Source organism: Python bivittatus, unplaced genomic scaffold (assembly GCF_059951505.1).
Source record: "Python bivittatus isolate LINGU-HERP-01145 unplaced genomic scaffold, Pbiv_v1 ctg000020_np1212, whole genome shotgun sequence".
Taxonomy (NCBI): domain Eukaryota; kingdom Metazoa; phylum Chordata; class Lepidosauria; order Squamata; family Pythonidae; genus Python; species Python bivittatus.
Genome location: NW_028277030.1, coordinates 21,375,538 through 21,396,639, shown reverse-complemented (window position 1 = coordinate 21,396,639; position 21,102 = coordinate 21,375,538). Strand labels below are relative to the sequence as shown.

The following is a 21,102-nucleotide window of genomic DNA, read 5'->3' as shown; positions in this document are numbered from 1 at the left end:
TATGCATCTTTCTTCTTTAATAAACTGGCGTTTTCTTCTTTAATTTTCAAACCCAAGCAATACAATTCAGAAAAATTTGATCTTCATTCTGGTCACATCAGACTTCCTCTCAAAGGATGACCCAACAGGTCAAAGGTTGTCTAGTATGTTTTAAATACAGGTAGCCCTTCCACGAAGAAGCATCCCTTCTGTCTCTTTCACATCAACACGGTAACCTAAAAGACAAGTGACTGGTGAGCTGCGGTCCTCTAGGTCTTTTGATCTACAGCTTTCATAATCCCTTGTCAATAGCCATGTTGGCTTGGGCTTATGGGAGCTAAAGTTCAGCATATTTGAAGGACATCAGTCCTCTGCGTTTGTCTCTGCATACAACGTACCGTCATTGTGCAGTGCTTTGTTCCATATTATTTCATAATAATTGAAAAGCGATTAACTGTAAGTAGCATCAAGATAGCGTAGGGAACATGAGTGATTCTGTTCTCTGATCTCATTCCATTACACAATTGTTTTAACAGCCCTAAGACTGCAGCTTCAAACAAAAATAAGCTTCAAGGAACTTAAAGGCTATTAAAAAGTCACACGGAATTGTTTTATTTTAAGAAGAGGGGGGAGCTAGGACTGATCCTCTTTCTGAGGTCTTGTGAACAATAAATCTGACACAATTCCTGCCCTGCAAACACCTAGAGTAGAAATCCAACGTCATACTTGGCACCCTTCCACCTACATTCTCCAGACTGGGAGATTACATTGATCTCACTGGGCAGTAAGAGTGCCTTTTCAGAGCCCTGATCTCTGGGAAGGGCTGGAATCCTCTCCTTTGTAGCTTGCCTTTCTTCCTCCCGCCTTTCAAGTTATCTCAAAAACATAGGCAACCTTGTACCTAAATACCTGCCAAAGGACCTTCTATTGTTAATAAGGCACATGGAACCTATTTTCTGACTTTAATCTTCAGACCTGCCAATGAAATAAAGGGTGGTACCCATTCAATCCTTGAACTGATGGTCACTACAGGTAGTCCTCATTTAGTGACTTCCTTGTTTAGTGACCATTTAAAGTTATGATGGTAATGAAAATATAACTTTATGACTGGTCTTCACATTTACAACCTTCGCAGGTCTGTAAAGCAAAGGAAAGCTGAAGTAAGATTGTAAGCACAGTCGGTTTCATTTAGCAACTGCTTCACTTAACAACCAAGTTGCTGGCCCAATTGTGGTCACTAAATGAAGACTACCTATAATTTTAATGTTGATGGAATCTATCTCCTTCTGAAGGAGGAAGGAAACCATCCTAGATTAAGTCCCGGCATAGCCCAAGACAAGTAGTAACAGCTGCATGCAAAGTTCAGCAATATCGGTGGCGTATTGGTGTTTTTTTAATTGACCCGATCCATCTAAGGAGGTGTGATTTGATCATTTGTTAGCAATATTTGTACCATGCCTCCGTGGTGAGTCTCTGGGCAGCGTATGCTCAGATTTGGTTTTCTGAAACATACTAATTATGCGTGCACATATTTTCTTATACATTATGGTAGATGATATATAGATTTGTTAGTACGCACAGTAGTTTTTAAAACTAAAACAGAGGCTTTTTCTGGGACCTAAATGAGATGCAAAGCATTCTTCTAGAAAGGCCAAGGTAAAGGCAAGGGCAGTGTTTTCCTTTGCAACAGGCCAAAGTCCCAACTAATTTTTAAAATTAAAAGGAATGTTTTGGAAAATGTCAGAAGAGGAAAATGAGGTGTCTATGGCACAGGCACCATAACAAGCCACAAGGATGTCCAAATGACAACATGTATGTTATGACATCATTGCACAAACGATGTGATCATCTACTTATCTCTGTAGGTAGGTTGCCTCATTTCCATGATGACACCACAGTGCCCACGACAGGTGCCCCCTTTTGTCCTTTGTGGACGCACAACGCCTGCAGGCATGTGGAGCTCGTGAGCATCTCACTGTCTGCCCTTGATATATAGATATCGAAACTTGAAGTTTCAACCGCCAGGATTTTAAGGAGCCTTCTCTTCTGCATGCATATCTCAGGCCTTGTTTCACATCCTGCTATGGTAGCAGCCAGATTGCCAACTATTTTGTGTACTTACACACCATTCTTCAGAAAAAGGACTCATCCACTGCAGGGTATTTCATAAGTCGCCCAGAGTCTCTTTAGAACTGGGTGGCCTGAACAAGCCTAATAAATAGACATAAATAAGAATAAATAAAGGGGAAAGGCAAAAAGCAATGTAGGAAGCAGGGTAGGGATGTGGTGGAAGCAAGGATAGAAAAGCAGTGAAACTTACAGAAATGACAGACAAAGGTATCACATTTGAGACATTTCAAAGGATCTTCAAGGAATTGGAAAGAGATTCACAGCTACAATAACAGCATCAATATCTGCTTATGTGAATGCATATTTAAAAGAGATCTCAAAGAAGAGACGAAAGATGAGATGGAAAATAATTTGGAAGAATCAGTGGGATGACTGAATGGAGTGGTAAACCAAATTAAAGTCAAGGTGGAAGTCTTGGGAAACAAAACAGAGGTTGTGGAAAATAAAACAGAGATTAAAAAAATAGAGAGGAAATACAAATATTAAGTCAAGAGATGGGAAATGACCTAGGCAATGGCCTACTATTGGACTGACAAGAGAGGGCTGTTAAAGGTTTAAAAAAAATTCTAGGATGGGAGGAAGAAGATATGGATGGAGATCAGGTCCTACGACAGCATCTTAATTTCAGATTAAGGATTAAGAAAGTCAGAATGTTGCATAAATAAAGAATATAAAATTAACTTGTTTGATCAGGGATAAGATAATAAACATTATCAATTATTGGAAACCCTTTGTGGACTTTTTGCTGAAATTGCAGTTAATGATTTTTGGATTTGCTGATGGAAAAGGGTTGAGATATGGGAGGAAGTGATCTATGTAATATAACTTCAAAGGGGGAGGAAAGATATTAAGCTTGCTTGTAACTGCTATAAAGAAGATCAGAAGTCACTTCTTTAAATGCCCTTTTCTTTGTTTTTTTTTTCTTTTTTCTTTTCTGCACTTTCTATCCCTTCTTTTTCTACTTTACTTTCTTTTCTAATTTCATTTTGTATTATTTTTTCTTACTGTTAAAAATTTCAATAGAAAGTATTGCAAAAAGGGGGGGGGGCGGGGAGTAAGAATAGTAAGCCAAAGAAATTATGGCATGAGATAAGAAAAGGATTTTAAAGGTTAAAGCATCACATTCACTTTTTCTGGAATGAAGGATCACTCACCAGGTGGTTTTATTCTGACTTGCTGCTCAGAAGATCTCTTTTAGCATTAGAATAGTTGTAATCCAAACGTGCTTTAGAAAGTGAGGTTTAGCGAACTCAGTTTTCTCACAGGCTCCGCTGCAGCTGTAAACTTGTTGTTGTTCCCACGTCTCCCAGTGCTCAGACTCACAGGTTGACCACAATCCTGCAGTCTCCTTGCAAGGAGCAGTTGTCCAGAGCACAAGTGGGCAATCTCTTGGCCTCTCCTTGTCTGGAAAGGCTCCGTTGGCTGGGGTTTGTTGCCCAGCCATCGGTGTTCGCTGCAATGTCGTCTCTGCTCCTTGGGAGATGTCTTAGTCCACCATTGCCTCAACAGGAAGTCCTGTTCTTACTCCTTTTTTGTGTCCTGCATAACCTTGCTTATCCCAAAACAGAATACTGTAATGGGTACCTATGCATTTGTATATGAATGCAATATAAGGAAAGTTGGCCAAATATATATGCAGAATGGTAGTATCTTCACTGAAAATAGCTTTTTTAGATAAAGGCCAGGAATGCCAAGTGCTTCAGAATCACCTGTAGAATTAGAGACTTTAGCAGGCCTTTGTGACATAATTCTGTAGTAACTGTTTATACATTGCTATTAAAAGCTAAAGTCTCCTTTGGATTGAGCTCAACACCTGGTAATATTTTATTCTCTTGAGACCAGTGTGCAAAGTCATATGCCACTGCCTTCTTTCAGAGTGGGCTTTGTTTTGTTTTTTACTTCCCAGTCTAGCCTGCAACCCTGAGATTACCTTGTGGTCTCCCATCCATGCACTAACTAACTCCTCTCATCTTTTTCAATATCAGCCAAGATCACCTAATTCAACAACATGGGGAGAGCCCCAGATACTTTGCCCCAGTTTTTTGACTTTGAAACGCTCAGTGCCCACCCAAACTTCCCACTGCGGTGTGAGCAGTAATTAGGAAAGGTTTGGTTTCAAACACTTTTAAAATGTTTGGCAGGTTATAAGGAATTGCTGACAAATACTTCCCAAAGGGTCATTAAATGAGATTCAAAACATTATATGGTTTCCTCTCACACACACACCCCCCACACACACAAAATTCACCCGTATGGAAAGTAAAGACAAAATTCCCATGGCCTTTGAGGCCATTATCCTGTACAGATTTCAGCCCTTTTAACATGTTGCAATCTTTCCATGGAGCCTCATTCAGGAAGCTTTCTTTGTGGACTGATGATGAGACTGCTCTGGTTATCTTGGAGGCTTTACAACCCAGTGTTTAACATTCCTGATTGCACAAACAATTCTTTATTCAGACATGCTGGGGGTTTTCCTGACTCCAGATGTTGCCACATCTCTTCCTTGTGGACTCTCCCCATCCTGGCATCCCCCAGACAAATCCCAAAGCATAAAGATGTAAGAAACCAGTCAGCACTACTCAGGTTCAACTACAGAAGTACCCACTCTGTTCCGTGAACTGATGTAATACTTTGCTGTTCATCCTTCTGCAAACCAGTGTGTAAGGACAGTTTATATAAGAGGTATACAAGCTTTATTTGTCTTTTACAAACACACACACGCATGACAGGAGTTACCTTCTGTTTCTATCCTTATTATGAAAGTCTTAAGAATGCCTTAATGGATTCCTGGTTGCTATCATACATTTTCTGCAGAATCCAAGAGAGTTGTGAAATACAGAGTGACACAATATTTAACAAAGTGAAATAAAGACCTGAACATAATTGCAAGTAGTTGTTACAACAATACGTCTAAATAGAGCTTTATCTCTAATGACTCAACCTAATATGCTTTAGGGGCATCAAAATTAAGATGAAAAATGGGCACATTATGCAGAGATACTGGAACACTCACACCTACACACAAAATCTATGATAATAGGACATCATGACATGAATGAGGATCACTGTTGTACCCCATTTCTGTTTATTAGCATGTCACTGTGGCCCAATGGATCTTGATGAATTTGCTTTCAGTTCCGTAGAGTTCAACATAAACCATCATCCAATATGATGGAATGCCTTGTCCCCAATAAGACAATGAGTTTACTATCAGTACTGTTGACGGTAATCCCAAACTTAGATTTCAAACCTGGGGGAATTCTTCCTCTTATTATTACAAAAGCCTACTATTATTGGCACTGAAATCATTTTCCCCCTGGGATTAGCCATTTTCATGCATTTTTACAGTTGCCTGTCTTCTGAAACTGGAAATTACAAGAGAACCTTAATCCATCTGCAGTTTTTCCTGGGAGTCAGACACACAGATTGTATTACATCTCCCCTTAAAATACCTACATTACAGTAGTTACCCATTTGTTTCTGGAGTCAACTCAACAATTGAGTCAGCCCAATTGTTTGGACTTTTGTAGCATTAAATGGCTCACAGCCAGGTGACTAATAAAATTGGTGAAATTGGTAGATTTGAGAGTCTTGCTTAGGTCCACCCAGATTTAACACAAAAGCTTTGTGAGACAAGGATGGTCAGAACCAAGACCTTCTTGCTGGCACTCTCTCCACAGGAGGGACTGAGCCAATAGTCTTGTGAATGTTAAGGTGGTAAATGTCATGCCACCTCTTGTGTAGTACAAGATATGTGGCCTCTGTTTTTTTTTACAGACACCTGTTATCGCTCTCTTTCATGCAAACCTTCATCCAAGAAATTATTTTTCTTCCATCTGCCTATGGATGACCTGATAGGCCACCAAAACATTCTGCTAGCATACCAGGAAGTGATCTCTCTGATTCTCAGGGAAAAGCAACACTCCTCTAGAAATAAGCCCCACTGAACATAAATCAGTCTAAATGAGACCCCAGGGTTGAATTCATTGGTGCCACTGAGGCAGCTCGATCATAGCAAAGCCAACTTGATGTGGTTGGCTCTCATCTTCCTCCTTAGCAATGGCACTAGTGTAAATTCCTTAAATTTAAGGAGACTTTCTTTCATTGGTCCAACAGCTCCATTTATTATCATACTTTACTTTCTGAGAGGACAATAAGAGTGGCCCCTCTTTCTGTTCTAGGGTAAAGAAGGGAAGGCTTAGGGACAAGAGTGCATTGGGACATGGACTCGGTTCAGATATACAATTGCATCTCTCACACATCCACACAGAGAGCATCTTCTTCTGGGCAGCTGGATGACTTGCCCTTTTCTCAGTCTCCTGGGATGCGGGCTAATGGTTTCTGTTTTTTTCATTAGTGAGTAGGAAGCACTAGATGATTGCTGGTTTGATCTTTCTCTCATCTCTAGTGGCGAAGGGACAAAGGCGCAAACCAGAAAGAACATCTCTGCCAGGTCCCAGTTAACAGGAGAATATGGAGAGAGCTTGATTTTTTTTATGTCTATTTTTATAAATCTATTTATAAATCTATTCCAACTCTGAGGGACATGAAAAAGAGAGAGGAGCACATCTAGTCCTAGGGCCACAGGTTGCCTACCCCTGACATTTTTTGTTTTTCCAGAGGATTTTGCTGCTCTCCTTGATCAATGAATATCTTCAGTAAGGTAGATTGGCAAGGCCTATCAAACTTTTGCTCCTTCCTTCACCGATCCCCCTCCTCCCCTGGTTCTTCATGGATGAAGATGCCCCTCATCCATACCTCTGAATGAAAAAGAACCCTTTGTGTGTCTATGAGTCTTTGTACAAAGGACCCTTCCTGCTGAATTCCACAAACATATGACCTGGTGACTTAAGAAGGGGCTGACAGTCAATAAGAAGATGTGGATTGAGAGGTTGAAAAGAGAGGAAGACAGGAGGGGCTGGTAGGGGCATATAATCTTTGTGCAGAAGTGTCTAGCTTACCATAATGGATCAGCTCATTAGCTGTATTCCAAAGGAAGTGGGTAAGAAGCCTAGTTCAAACATAAATTTCCATCACTTGATAATTATATTATTATGCAATAACATTTACAGTACACTGGAACAGGCGGACTTCCCACCTAAAGCATCGTGCTTTTCATAGGCGTCTATAGCTTTGCCTGCAAGCCACCAAATACTGAGTAAATCTGTGATGGGCTTGAATGGGTCAATCCTAAGCTGTCGCTGAATAGGTATGTCTTTTAAGCAAGCGAGGCTGACTTTATTAAGTTTTGGAATAACAAACTAATATCACTATGCAAGAACAATTTAGTCATTCCAACCTCCCGTGTAGACCAGATCTTCATAGGTATTTGATATGAAGGTTAAACACCCATATAGAGAGGCTTAAGTTGTAATGTTAAAATGTCTTCACATTATTGCAATTTGGCAGGATTCAATCATTGTTGTTTGTTTTTAAATTGCAGTGTTTGTTTTCAGTCACTTCTTAGGCACCACTGTTCTAAATGATGCACTTAGTTTATTCATGTTACACAGAAGTCTACTTTTGGAATAAAACATTTCATATAATAAAGAAAAAGAACACTGAATCTTCGCTATTGTTTTGGGGAGCAGACAGATAGGGATTCTCCTTTCTCTAAATTTCAAAAAATATAGCAACAAGATAGGAGCATGAAGTTTTTGCTTTGTTTTTTTTCATTACGACAGCACTGCATCGAAAGCAATAGTAGTAAACCATGATCTATCATCTATCTTCTATCTATCTACCTAAACCAAGTCCACAGGGAAATAATACTTTTATTATTTATTAATCAAAATGACATGGAAGAATATGTAAACAGCTGATGGGATGGGGGAAGAGAGATTTTCAGAAGCATTCAAGATGGGAAAGAAGAGATGTAGGGGATTCTCAGATGCCAGCTGTAACTTCAAAATATTGTCAAGAATATCATGATACGCTGTGGGTTCTATAGGGAATGTTTTCATGGACTGTGGGGTAAAGCTACCATATATGGACTGCAACCATCCAGATGATCACTAGGTTGAAGTAAAGTGGTGGAGTTTTTTAAATCTCTTCACTAACATCTAGTGGTTGCCCAGATTTTTGTAGCCCAGATTTATGTGGGATATAGTGTTTGGTTAGAAAAATAAAGACAAGATTCTCATGCTACAAAACTTTAACTCATTTGTGGTGTAAACGATATTCCGATTATCTACATTCAATAGATACGATAAGAAAATAAAATATAAGAAATACAAGACAACATATTATCATAGTAGTAGCTGCTAAGAGCATCAGTTATTATATTGATCATACAATTCTTAGCAGCTAGAAATACTGTAATTAAGATGATACAATTCTTCACTTCACAGCAGTATTTTATTTGTTATGGGCCACTTTTATATCCTTCCATTTAAGGAGCAGTCAAAAAGTAGGATCCAGAATAAAAAATGAATACACCTAAAACAATCCTGGTTAGCTATTAACATTGTTTCCTAGTATAAAGGGATTCTGAAGAAGCCAGCGCAGGTAAGGATATTTCAGACTCATTGTAAATAGGTTGTAGTAAGCAGAGGAAAAACACGCCAAGGCTATTTTTCAAAAACAGCTTTATCAGGCTGCTAGGAAGCAAAACCGATGTGGCATTTTTTTTTAAAAAAAAGTAAAGAAATGTAATATTGCACAGACTTTTGTGGATTACAATCTACTTCATTAGATGTATGGACCGTTATCACAAGATAGAAGTATGAATGCGCATGAGGTGAAGTAGGAGAGGGAATGGTAAATGTAAATGTAGGAAGTGATGATTATAGCTAGTAACAAGAATGGTTTGATGTGACCCAAATGTTTTTGCACTGATGTAATAGAGATAAAGGAAGGTAATCAAGCAATGATCCTAGGTGTGAAGATAAGGGTGTTATTACAAGGTCTTTCGGTCTTTATGGTCTCATTAAGCTTCTCACTCTGCAAAAACAATGAATCTGTCTTTACTGTTCTCTCATAATACATGCTTTGAACATGGCAAGTTGAAGTCCAATAAACTAGAGAGCCCAAGCACATTTTGCCAGCCCAACCCACAGTGTCCTTGGTAATACTGATTCCAGAGTCCTGAGGCTGCTGCTGAACCAGCACTTCGGCCTTCTTAATCCTAGAGGGGGGGTGGGGGTGGGGGGGTGGTTGACTTGAAAGCTGTTGCTCCCATAATTAGCCGAGCCTCTGAGACTAGTTACTTGTGAATTTGTACTGCTGTATGTATCCGTGAAGGTTCACAACAAGTGAACTTATCCAAGCTAGTGTATCAGGCTGTAGCATAATGAGGCCTGCTTGCAATCAAGCTAAAAGAACCAAGGTCATCAAACTCTCTGATCCACCAGGATATGCCTTAATGGGAAGCAGGAAATTCCTGAGAGTAATCATTCAGTCTATTTCTGACTGAAGACACCGAAATAGTCAGCCGGGTATACCAAGATATGATTAAGAGCAGACGTGGTCTAGAAAGATCAGTCACTGAAAAACAAACCTTTGTGTTTGCAGGGTCATCGGATTTGACGGCATCCATCCGCGTCTCCATCTGCTCAGACTAGAGCAGACTTTTTGGTCACAACCATATGACTCCAAAAACTTCAGATGTGTAATGTGTGCAACCTGCCCTGCCCGGTCAGCCAGGAAGTTCTTAATCACTCTCTGTTTTCTCCCAGGGTCAGCTCAGTTATTGACTAAGTAAAACCATCCTTCACTTCCGTTCAGTTGGAGAGCCACAGCTAATGTCTACCACTTGAGACTGATAGACTGTAGGACTATAATATGCTCGGCTTATTTGATGATCCTAGATTTCCTCCAAGCTTTAGAAGCTTCAAAAACTCAGAATAATCTTCATCCTGATCACCAGGGTCCTTGGCCAAACCAAAAGGAATGGTGTCTAGAGCTGCAGAACATTTTAAATATATATATAAATGTCTAAAAGGTATATTGTTCTCCTCCAAAATATTAGACATCTTTTTCCTCCAACAGTTTCAATGTGACACATAACCTTAACATGGAAAAATATTCTACCCAAAAGTATAAAAAAAACAATACGCAGAACAAAGGCGTAGCATCTTGACATACTTGCTGGTGTCCGCTGAAGGGGGGTGGGAAAAATAATAAAATGGATGTGGCACCATCATCATATAAATGCCACCGCATATATACTTATGACAGATGTCAGGATGTATTGGCATTTGCACCACAGCATCACTGTGCATGTCATCATTTTGGCATCATCATGTCTCACTGAAGATGCCCCAGCCCAGGACTAAAACCATTTTGGATTTCTCAGCAGGCCTCACAGATAAGACTGAGATGGAAATCTTTGTTCTCAGGCCTTTGCTTTATTCGTGCCTATTCCCTCCTCCCCTTAAAAGCCAGGCATTAACCTGATGCTCAAGAACAACAAATTTATCCAAAACTAAAAACAGGTAGGAGGAATTTGACATTTAGTTTAACAGAAAAATAATGGTTTCGCATTACAGTATTGCTTGGATAGCATTTAAGCTTGATTCACCTGCACTTACAACTTTTAGAAGTAAATAGACAAAATGCATGTCTGCTATCTAATGACATAAAAGTCAATTGTTCCTCTGGGGACTCAAAGCCCTGTTCAGGCATTACTTCAAATGATGCAGAAAGTATACCTGCAAATGATGGAGGTCCAGAAGCACCGGTTCTGCTCCGAACTTCCCACATGCACCAGCCCCACCCAACCCATTCTGGGTTGCCACACCCCCAGCACAGCCATCCAAAGAGAGATTCTTAGATGAATTGGTTCACTTTGGTGCAAAACAAGAGCAAAGCCAATGAAGACAGCTGGGGGTCATTCCCCTGTGTGAAGCCCCACTCACTTTTCACACCTTTTGTTTTCCAGAGTTTGGAGCACTCTTTCCCAATCTGGCACACAACACACACACACACACACACATTGGGACTGTCTCACAGAATTCTCAGCCAATTGGCTAGGCAAATCAAGAATTCTGTGAGCTGCAATATCTGAGCACCAGATGTAGGAAAACTGATGTGAAGTACCTAAATCAGGAGCACCCCAAGGCCTCATTCAGCCTCCCCAGAACTCCTCCAAAAATGCAGATGAATTGAAGCTTTTAATACAACTGAAGGGAGAAATGGTTCAAGACACAGGGAGTCATCTTTTTAAGCAGATTTAATTAATTTATGTTTAATTACATTGACATTGTATCAAATTTAGTGTTTGTCCTGGCCTTACCCATCCTTTTGAGTGGTCCCAGCCATGTATCTGAAAAAGCCAAATGCAGTTCTTCTCCTAAAAAAATTGAGAACTCCTGGATTAATGGCACCCTGCCAAAAATACCCAGCAATCTTTCATTTGTGATGTCAGTGACAATATTGGAAAACAATATATTTCATATTGATTGACAGATTGATTTCTCATATGCCACCCCATTATAGATTTCCTGAAGAATCAGATATTTTTAGACTATAAGAATTCAGACGGGTTGTCTTGTTGAGTATATGAAAACTGCTTTGGGAAACACTTTAGTCTGAAAATTACAGTAAAACACTTTAAATAAGATAAACAATAGTAACAGAGATGAGTTCAATTGCACCTGCGTTTTGATTTTACTTCCACTGTGGCTTTGCATTCTCAAATTTCCTGGGATCAATGGAATGGTGGAACCCTCTTGAAAGAGAAGGAAAAGGGTGGCCTTTTCTTCTCTCTTGTCTCTAGCCACAAGGGACATCTGGTGCTCCAAGGGCACAAGAGGCACATGTTAGTCAAGCTCTGCACAAACTCTCATTAATAGTGTGGCTATAAGCCCTACATTGCAGAGGCCTGCATAATTGTTTCTAATTTTTCACCAATCACCTCTGATCAGACACATTTACTGTCCACCTCCCCCCCCCCCGCACATACCTTTGCAAAACTATTCAGTGGACACACTATAGGGCCAAAGGAATAAAGAAACATATCAAAGGTGTATTTTTATCTGATCAGAGCACCCTATTATATGCTGCAAGCCCAGCTAGAAACAATTTTGAAAATAGTTCCTATGTTTTTCCCAACTAATTATGGGGATTACACCTTGGGAAATTAATGTAACTGATATATTTATATTGCTTTGCATACAATTGCATCTTAAATTGGTTGCCATGAATTCTCTGTTAAAGGTGTTGAGCTCCTATTATAATATGCTTAAACAGATGTGATAGAAGTTTGTCGTAAGACCATATAGCATTCATAAAACTTGAGAGATATAGTTCTTTGCCCGCAAATATGGAAAATATAGCCACCGCCTCCCCCTGCATCCACAGAGCTATCATTTGGACATATTTTCAAGTGAATCTTGATTCCATTATGAAGGCTTCCAACACCATGAAGGCTTTCTAGTCACCACTGAGGAGTGTTTCTATAGGTATAGTCATAAATGCAATCAAATTAGGATCAAACCTACTGCTCCTAGATTTTAGCCCTGTAGAATAACCAGTCTGAAGTTGGTGCCAGTGTAAATGTCAAGTCAGGGCTGGCCTCACAATGTGGCAATGTGAGGTGGCTGCCAACCATCACACATGGCAGAAGCACGAATAATAAGTTGCATTATGGAGCTGGGCAAAATAATATGTTGCATTATGGAGCTGGGCATACCATGCCATTGGCCTTGTGATCCATAAACTATCCTGCTATTCTCAGGAGCAGCTGAGAAGTAAGATTTACTTACTCAGCTAGAGAGTTCTGTTGGTGGAATGGGCTGGGGATTTGCTTCAGGCAAAAAAGTGTCCTGTACTGACTCTAGCACAGAGTGCCGAAAGCAATAGCATATGGGGTTCAGAGAACGTATGGCAGAACAAATGAATCTTGATCATCTCAGAATCAATAATTGGCAATTGTATTGCATGTCAAGGGTGACCAGTAAGAAACAGCACTTTGCTTTTCCAGCGTGCCTATACAACAACGCTTTTCAGCTTTGACCACATTCTTTGCAATGATGGGCTATGATTACTGTAAATGACTCTGAGAAAGAAGGCTAGGGAGAGAATCCAGAGGTTTAAATTCATTAGCCTGCTTGAAATAGGTGAAGCGTAATGCTTTTTATTCCTTTCCGTTCCTCCCCCTACTTCAGTGGACGATATAATCTCCTCATGGAAAGAGAAAGAAAGAAAGAAAGAAAGAAAGAAAGAAAGAAAGAAAGAAAGAAAGAAAGAAAGAAAGAGAGAGAGAGAGAGAGAGAGAGAGAGAGAGAAAGGAAGGAAGGAAGGAAGGAAGGAAGGAAGGAAGGAAGGCAGGAAGGAAGGAAGAAAGAAAGAAAGAAAGAAAGAAAGAAAGAAAGAAAGAAAGAAAGAAAGAAAGAAAGAAAGAAAGAAAGAAGACAATAGAAGATGCTAGGGTGGATCAAACTGACAACAGTTCTGTTAAAATAAGACTGCAGCAATAACAATGTAGGGCAGGGAACCTCAGTTGAGTTTCCTACCGTGCCACATTCATTCTGTGGCTTTGGGTGTGGAATTTCATATTTTGGTTCGGATTGGTTTGGGCCCACCAGCTTCCCTGCAGTATGGTGGAGCTATGGTGGGGTGGATACTGGAAGAGACTGACATCACTTCCTTACCATCCAAAAGGGTGTTGTGAGAATGAGCCAGGTAATTTTAAAAGGTGCTCAGATGTTACGCTCCATACCTTACAAGGGATCTTAGAAAGATAAAGATCATAATAACGTAGTTTATTCAGGACATGCTTGTCCTTCCTTAGGCGCTTTCACTGCAAAGCACAAAGTTCTAACATGTCCTGAACACTCCTTAATAGCCCCATCCTTTCTTCAAAGGATAATCCCACACAGGTTAGACTGCAGTAACCTAGTTAGGCAAAGAACAGCAGGCATGTCTTCCTTCAGACCCAGCATCGACAACCCACTTCTGGGAAGGAAATTCTAACTTTTTTTTTCTCCTCCAGTCAGCCAGTCAACTACGATATTACATATCGTAATAAAGGTATTACGATACCTTTGCCCAGCGTTTGGGATTTTTAATTCTTTCATTTCATGAACAATGAACAATGCTACTTGCTCTAAGTTGGTTTTAATTAGGATGCACTTCAAAGTGTTAATCTGTTCCTATAGAGTCCGGTCTTTCCTGTTAATCTGGTGTGACCTACGGTTTGCCTAGGGATTATTTCCCTCTGGAACCCAACCACAACAAGATCTGGAAAAGGGGTTTCTCATCTGGCCAGTTTGTTTTTCAGGCAAACTGTCAAATCAACTCAAGTGGCTTCAGCCAGAAAAAAAGGTACCCCTCCCTCAAAATTGTGTAAGAGTGATGAGAAAAACAAAATTCTCCCTGATTCTTAACTTGCCCTAAAGCACTATATGCTGAAATGATGACAGTGCAGATTTCTTGTTTTTTTAATGTTACTCTACAGCCTTTTCCCCCATTTCATATTTATAAATGCACCTTCATAGATAAATAGCTTAGTTACCTATTACTTAATGACCATCTGACCTCAATAAAGGTCTAGATGCCACATGACATCATCAACATCTGAAGGGCCAATTTAATGGGTGTGGGGGCTCCCCACATACAAGTGTTGCCTACAGACACGGCTCAAACACACCTTGTAATTCTACTCCAAGACTATTCATTTTAACCACTGTGACTATAATGGTATTTCAGTTCTCTCTGCTCAGATGTTGCCTTCATTGAGGCCAAACTAAAAGAGATAATAATTTTTAAAAACCTCTAAAGTAGTAATATCACAGAATTAGCATTTTCTTTCTCTTTGGCTCAGCCAAGATGTTGCTTTATTTTCTCTTTGGGTTGTCTGTCAGTGCAGAGGGCAGGAATGTCAGAAGAGGGTGCATAACCCCTTTCCCTCTGAGCCATTTCCAGCTCACGCTTGCCCAGCTTGCTTGTTCACCTGTGGAATTCCCATAGTTTCCATGCTTCTTTCCACTCCTGCGTGAAAAACAGGTTGGCGAGGTGATTTTCTGAGCTGAAAAATAACTGGAGGGGAAAGAATAAACAACCTCGCCCTGCCCCACCATCTTCACCTAATGTGCAGCATCCCCAGGGCTTTGGAGATGAAGGGAGTGGGGAGAAAGTACAGCACAAAATCTCAGAATTCTAGTCAATGTCTCCACTGAACGCTAATGAGAATGTTACTCTTTATATAATGTCAAAATATTAGCAGTTTCATAGTCCTTAAAAAAAGAAATCAGCATTTTGATTCATGAGTTGTTTTCAGAAAGATACAAATATGATCTGCCAGAGAATGAATTCACACTTATTTTGAGGGAATTATAGGCAACAGAATTAGGATGCATACATATGCTTATTATTTGAAGACTGCACCCTTCAATCATTGTCTGCATAATTGGAACCATGGGCTGTCACGATGCAATATTTTCTTACCTCACAGCATTGCAAATGTTTCCTGGGATCCACATTTACCCCTGGACTGGAGAGCCAGCATAGTGGAACAATGAAAGGAGATCTTTTGTAGGCTGAGGGCCACACTTGCTCTCCAAATGTCATGACAGGGACCTGCTTCAGAGGTGGCTGGAAGTGTGACAAAGAAGGAGTTAACTCTATCTGATTTTCATTAGATTAAAATTAAGATTACAGTTAAGTGCAACTAATACACTTTGTTCAAATGTTTACATAGTTTTTTCCTCTTTGTCATGGTCAAAACTGCAATTGGATAGCAAGGTTTAGATGTGCTCTGGAGGTCATTTTGGGGGATGTCAGGGGCCCTTGGGGTCCCACATTGTGCATTCCTAGATTTCAAGATGGTGCTGGGCCTGGAGAAACTAACATTCAAAACCTCTTTAAACTAAGAAAGCTTTAAGAATCCTGTCTCATAACCTACCTCCCCATTTTTTTCTGAAGATAAAAGAACAAACTTTTATGAGACGTTCCCTTTTGCTCATTGGCAAGGGACTGTAACAAATCCTCTTCCAATAGCGGGAGATTGGCATGGATTCTTAAAACTCAAGACCAGTTGGGTCTGCTTTATACTCAGACAATCCTACCTTGCATTACTGTTTGCTCAGAATTATTTGGGGTTGGGTGGCCTAGAAATAAATGAATGGATAAATCCTCCTTCCTTCCTTCCTTCCTTCCTTCCTTCCTTCCTTCCTTCCTTCCTTCCTTCCTTCCTTCCTTCCTTCCTTCCTTCCTTCCTTCCTCTTTCACGTTCTGTGATGAAACCCTGGGAACCAGATGAGTTGTGTCATTGCAGGCAGCTGGGAAATTGCAGGGCACTGAACTTTGGGCAGAAAAAACACCAGTCTTGTTAATCTTCTTCTGTCTCTTGGGAGATGGGTCAGAGGGAAGCAGTAAAAAAAAAAACACCTCAGGTTAGTAAGGATGGGTTGGAAACTAGGCAGTCAAGTTTTATTCCTAATACAGGGCCCAAAGCTTTTTGACATAGTTGGTTTCTTTGTTTAAATCTTTGACACCTTGCTTTTCAGTCTGAAAGGCTCCCCAAACAGCTTATGGGATAATAAAAACTAGACAATCCCTGCCCTCAAGCTTATGGAGCAAAAGAAAGGGGGTTGGGGAGGGAAAAGGACAGGAAAACAAAGCAAGAGTTATTGCTGTTGGGGAGGGGGGTCTCATAAAAGCTAGCCAGGGTGGAAGGGGGCTTAATCCTGCTCATCCAGAGCACAGGGTCTTGTTCCCTTCCCTTCCACAGCAGTTGAGCCCAATGGCCTGTCCTCCTATGAGAAGGGTTTCCCATCCCTTAGCTGGGAGCACCAGAGATTCTCAAACTGATTTTAAATCTATCCCCTTCATTTTACAAGTGAGTCATTGCAGAGCTAGGCTCACTTCCGGTCGACAATTTGGTTCTTTTCCCGTAAAGTTCGCTCTGATGTTAGGCAGCATACTGGAGGAATTCTCTGGCCCCTCCAAATGTGATCAGAACTTCTGCATGCAGTATTGCACAACAAGTGACAAACTGGGGGCAACAACAACAACAACAACAACAACAAAAATCCAAGGAGAAGGGAAATGATAGGCTTAATTTCTTAGACTGATATTCTGGCTTTCTTCAAGACAGTGTACACTATGCTTCATTCTTCCATTTTTTCCCCACAACAGCAACCCTTTGGGGTAGGTGGGGCTGAGAGAGAGGGACTGGCCAAAAATCACCCAGTGAACTTCCATGGCCGAAGGTGGACATGAACCTGGGTCTTCCCACTTCTAGTCCAACACCTTCATCACTACATCATGCTGGCTCTCTGTGTGCGGTTGAAGTTGGCCTTTATTCTTTGGCCCAACCCATTCCGGATTGGATGAGTCCCTCAGGAGCACTATTAATATAATATATAAAATATAAATGTACAGACAAATAGGAATGGGATAAGGAATAAAAGAATGAGGTATAGGATAAAGTAAATATGTAAATTCCCAAAGCACTTTATATTGCATAAAGATGAGTTTCTTACTTTTACTTCAGAAAGCATTGTGGAGATTTCTTATTTCTAAAATAATAATTCACAAACACTTGAATATATTCTAGATAGAAACCCCTAATATACCCTAATATAATATATGTAATAATACTAACCAGGAATGGAAAACTTGGTTTTTTTCTTAAAACTGTAGTGCAAAATCCACAACGGGGCCAGAAGATGACATCTCAGTTTCATATATTGATTACCTCTAGAATTCAGGTCATATTCACAGGACTAAATAAGACTCCCTTGAGCTGTCATGGACTTCCTATGTCTAATCAGAAGCAGGACCTGTTGATTTAGTGAGTCTTACTCCCAAGCCAATGGGTGTAGGATTTCAATCTTAAAAAAAAAAAGGAATTACTTCTCTTATTACAAACCAAATTAAAGCAGCAGCTTTGCAAAATATAATTAATCCTTATTAATGAAATTCTGCTTTATTATAGAATGATTCTTGTGGATTGTTACTATTGAATGCCTGTTGTATTGGGTGTTTCCTTTCCAAATTGGAGGGGGGGAAATCTATTAAGTCAAGAGGAGGAAATAAATCTATTAAAGTCAAGAGTCAATTTGATTTATTCACTTAGACTGTTCCAAGATATAATAGTGACTTTCTACTAGTTCCTTTTTAAATCAATAAATTTTCTACAGGTGTTAACCATGTTTCTCCTTGACAGTACAATAAAAGCAAAATTATACAGCTTTTCCTCCTCGTTCCTATATATAGCATAAGCTAAGCAAACTTTCCCTGTAGTCAGTGTAAAAAACTTCACATTTTCAACCACAGAACCCCATAGTATAAATTTTGAGAAAAGGTCAGTCAGAGAAATGCAGAAATGGCAGTAGGAATAAACATATAAAGTTGAACCAGACCTTTGACCATCTATCTCAGGAGTAACATGTTCACCAGACTTTCCCAATCCTTTCCCTTTGGGTGTTTCATACTTCAGGTTTTATAATCCCCATGCCACATGACCAAAAGATTAGGCCAAAGGCCACGATGGCAAAAATAATACAAACAGAAGCCCAAGGAATATGACTGCCTTCTAGTTACGGAGGACTGGAATAGGACTCTTCCTATCTGGGGATGCCATACAAAGCAAAAGTTCTATCTCTGAGTTGATGCCTCTCCTTCTCTTTCTTGCTTCTAATAAAATGTAGGGGGATCATATTGGGCTTATTCCCTGCATGTGTACTTAGCTACCAAGCTCAGGGACCTCAGTTCTATCCCCTGATCAGCTGGAGGGCCACAGGAAGCTTTCTAGTAAAATGGTAATAGCACCAAAATAGCAAAATAGCAAAACCTGAAGGAAGGGGAAGGAGGTATTCTCTTCCAGTTTTTAAGGGTGGGAATAATAGGGAGGCCAACCACCTCTAATTCCTGCTTTTTTTGATTGCCAGAGCTCACAGTCTTTCAGTGGAGTGATTTGGGCTATTTTGAAGGTAGAGGCAGGGATTTCAAGGGTGTAAATGGTGTTTCCCAGAGAAGCAACTTTAACATTAATCCTGTTCCCTGTCTTATTTTTGAAAAAAAAGAGCACTGTCAAAAAATGGACATTTCATCATCAAATTTCTGTGTAGAATCTTGGGGCACTGGGGGAGCAGAAATAGAGCACTGGGTCTTGCATGCAGCTCATAGGTTGTAGGCCACCCATTCCTTACTTAGAGCAAAATAATTTGCCATTTTTTAATTTATTAGTCAATCTTATATGCAACCAAATCATAATTGACTCACACTGATGTATAAAATACAGTAACAGTATAAAATGCATACATTACTTAATATACTCCAGCTTTAGATGGTGCATGCCAAGAGAAACAGCCCATCTATTTAAGGAAGGCTATTTCAAAATATGGAAACAAAAGGTGGACTTTGAAGAAGCAGGGTAGAAAAAGTATTGACACTTTTGAACCTGGGTAATGGAGAAGACTCCTGAGAATACCATGGACAGCCAAAAAAACAAACCACTGGATCATCAAACAAATCAACCCAGAGTTCTCACTCAAGGCACAAGTGGCCAGGCTCCAATTATCCTACTTCAGGCACCTTATGTGAGGACCTAGCTTTCTGGAGAAGACTTTAATCCTGGGAAAGGTAGAAGGAAAGAGAAGAAGAGGATGACCAGCAGCAAGATGGATGGACTCAGCAACAGTGGTGATGGGTGCATCATTGGAAGACCTGAAGGACCAGGTTAGAGACAGATCATCATGGAGAAAATCTATCTATGTGGTCACTAAGAGTTGACACCAACTTGATGGCACATAATCAATCAGTTCCATAGTACTGGGAAAAGAGTGTTTCTTGGCGTTAGCACCACCACCATCAGCCCCATTGCCTCATGGAACTGCAGCTTCTCCTGGTAGGATCTCCATGAACAGGTTGACTCTAGTTAGAGTGGGCAGTCCTGAAAGTACCTGGGTGTCAAGGGTTTTGTAAGTCAAAACCAGCACTTTGAATTGCATCTGGAAATCAATTAATAGCCAATGCATAGCTTCAAGATAGATGTAATATAATCATAGAAACTAGTGCCAGTCAGAACAAAGGCTGCTCTGTTTTGGACCAACTGTAATTTCAAATGGTTTTGGAAAGCAGCCTCAAGAAAAGAATCACTGCAGAAGTGGTGATAAGGCAATGTAGCCATGTCCTCCAAAAGAGCCACAATTGGTGCATCAGCAAAAGCTGGACAAATGACCTCCTAGCCACAGCCTTCACCTGCCTGTCAAGCAGTAGCCATGAATTTAGAAGGACCCCAAGTCTGCTCCTTCAAAGGCAGGGCCACCCAGCCAGGAGACAATACTGGAGCTACCAAGAATTGCAATGAGCAGTTACTCCATTTTGTTAGGATTTAGTTTCAGCCTGTTTTGTCCCCAGCTGCTTCCAGATAGATTACTTTCTTAATGACACCTAATGAGGTTAGAACAATGGCTGAGTTATGCCAAGATTTCTAGAACTTTTCAGCAAATTTTAACACTTCTTGTGTAGTTGATTTAACACAGCCCCTCCAACCACTACAATGCCTCTCAAAATGAAAGCAATTGCTTTCAAGCGTGGTAGCATTAAAACCATACCAGTTATAATTACAATCATGAGTGTTCAGAGTAATCCAGCAATAAATGATGGATCCCATCCACTCAAGGGATCAGTTACATTTAATCAGAGTAAATGTGCTAAATACAAATAAATAAATAAACAACCATCCACTTCCCCTGCTTCCAGACTCAGTGCTCCCTTTGCTCAGTGCTTCCTTTGCTCAAACTCATAACTTCACTAAAGTCTAGAACATTTCAGTGTTGCAAAAGGAAGAGTTAAAGACAGAGGTTTTTTTTTAAAAAAATACATCATGTCCATTAATATATGTTACTCTATATTGAGCTGAATAGGAAACTTACAATGAAGAGCTGGTCTCAGAAAGCATAGTGAAGTGTTTTGGATTACATCATGCTCCTTGACAGATTACTTGTGTCCTCTTTACGAGTGGAAACAAATGAAAAACTGCCCATCAAATGACAATTGCTGTATGCCATGAAGAAGTTAGGGCTATTACTTCTGTCACTG

At 40.1% G+C, this 21,102-nt stretch overlaps 1 long non-coding RNA gene across 2 annotated transcripts; it reads right to left on the bottom strand.

The window, feature by feature from the left end:
• Nucleotides 1-14,666: 14,666 nt before the first annotated feature.
• On the bottom strand, nucleotides 14,667-18,472 carry LOC112540138 (uncharacterized). Of its 2 annotated transcripts, none has more exons than XR_003084207.1 (3): nucleotides 18,420-18,472; nucleotides 15,499-15,645; nucleotides 14,667-15,042 (listed from the first exon to the last, which is right to left on the bottom strand). It is a non-coding gene; the product is annotated as an uncharacterized LOC112540138 (long non-coding RNA). The 2 variants fall into 2 exon arrangements; XR_015797811.1 differs by lacking the exon at nucleotides 18,420-18,472 and adding an exon at nucleotides 17,660-17,882.
• Between the last annotated feature and the right edge of the window lie 2,630 nt (nucleotides 18,473-21,102).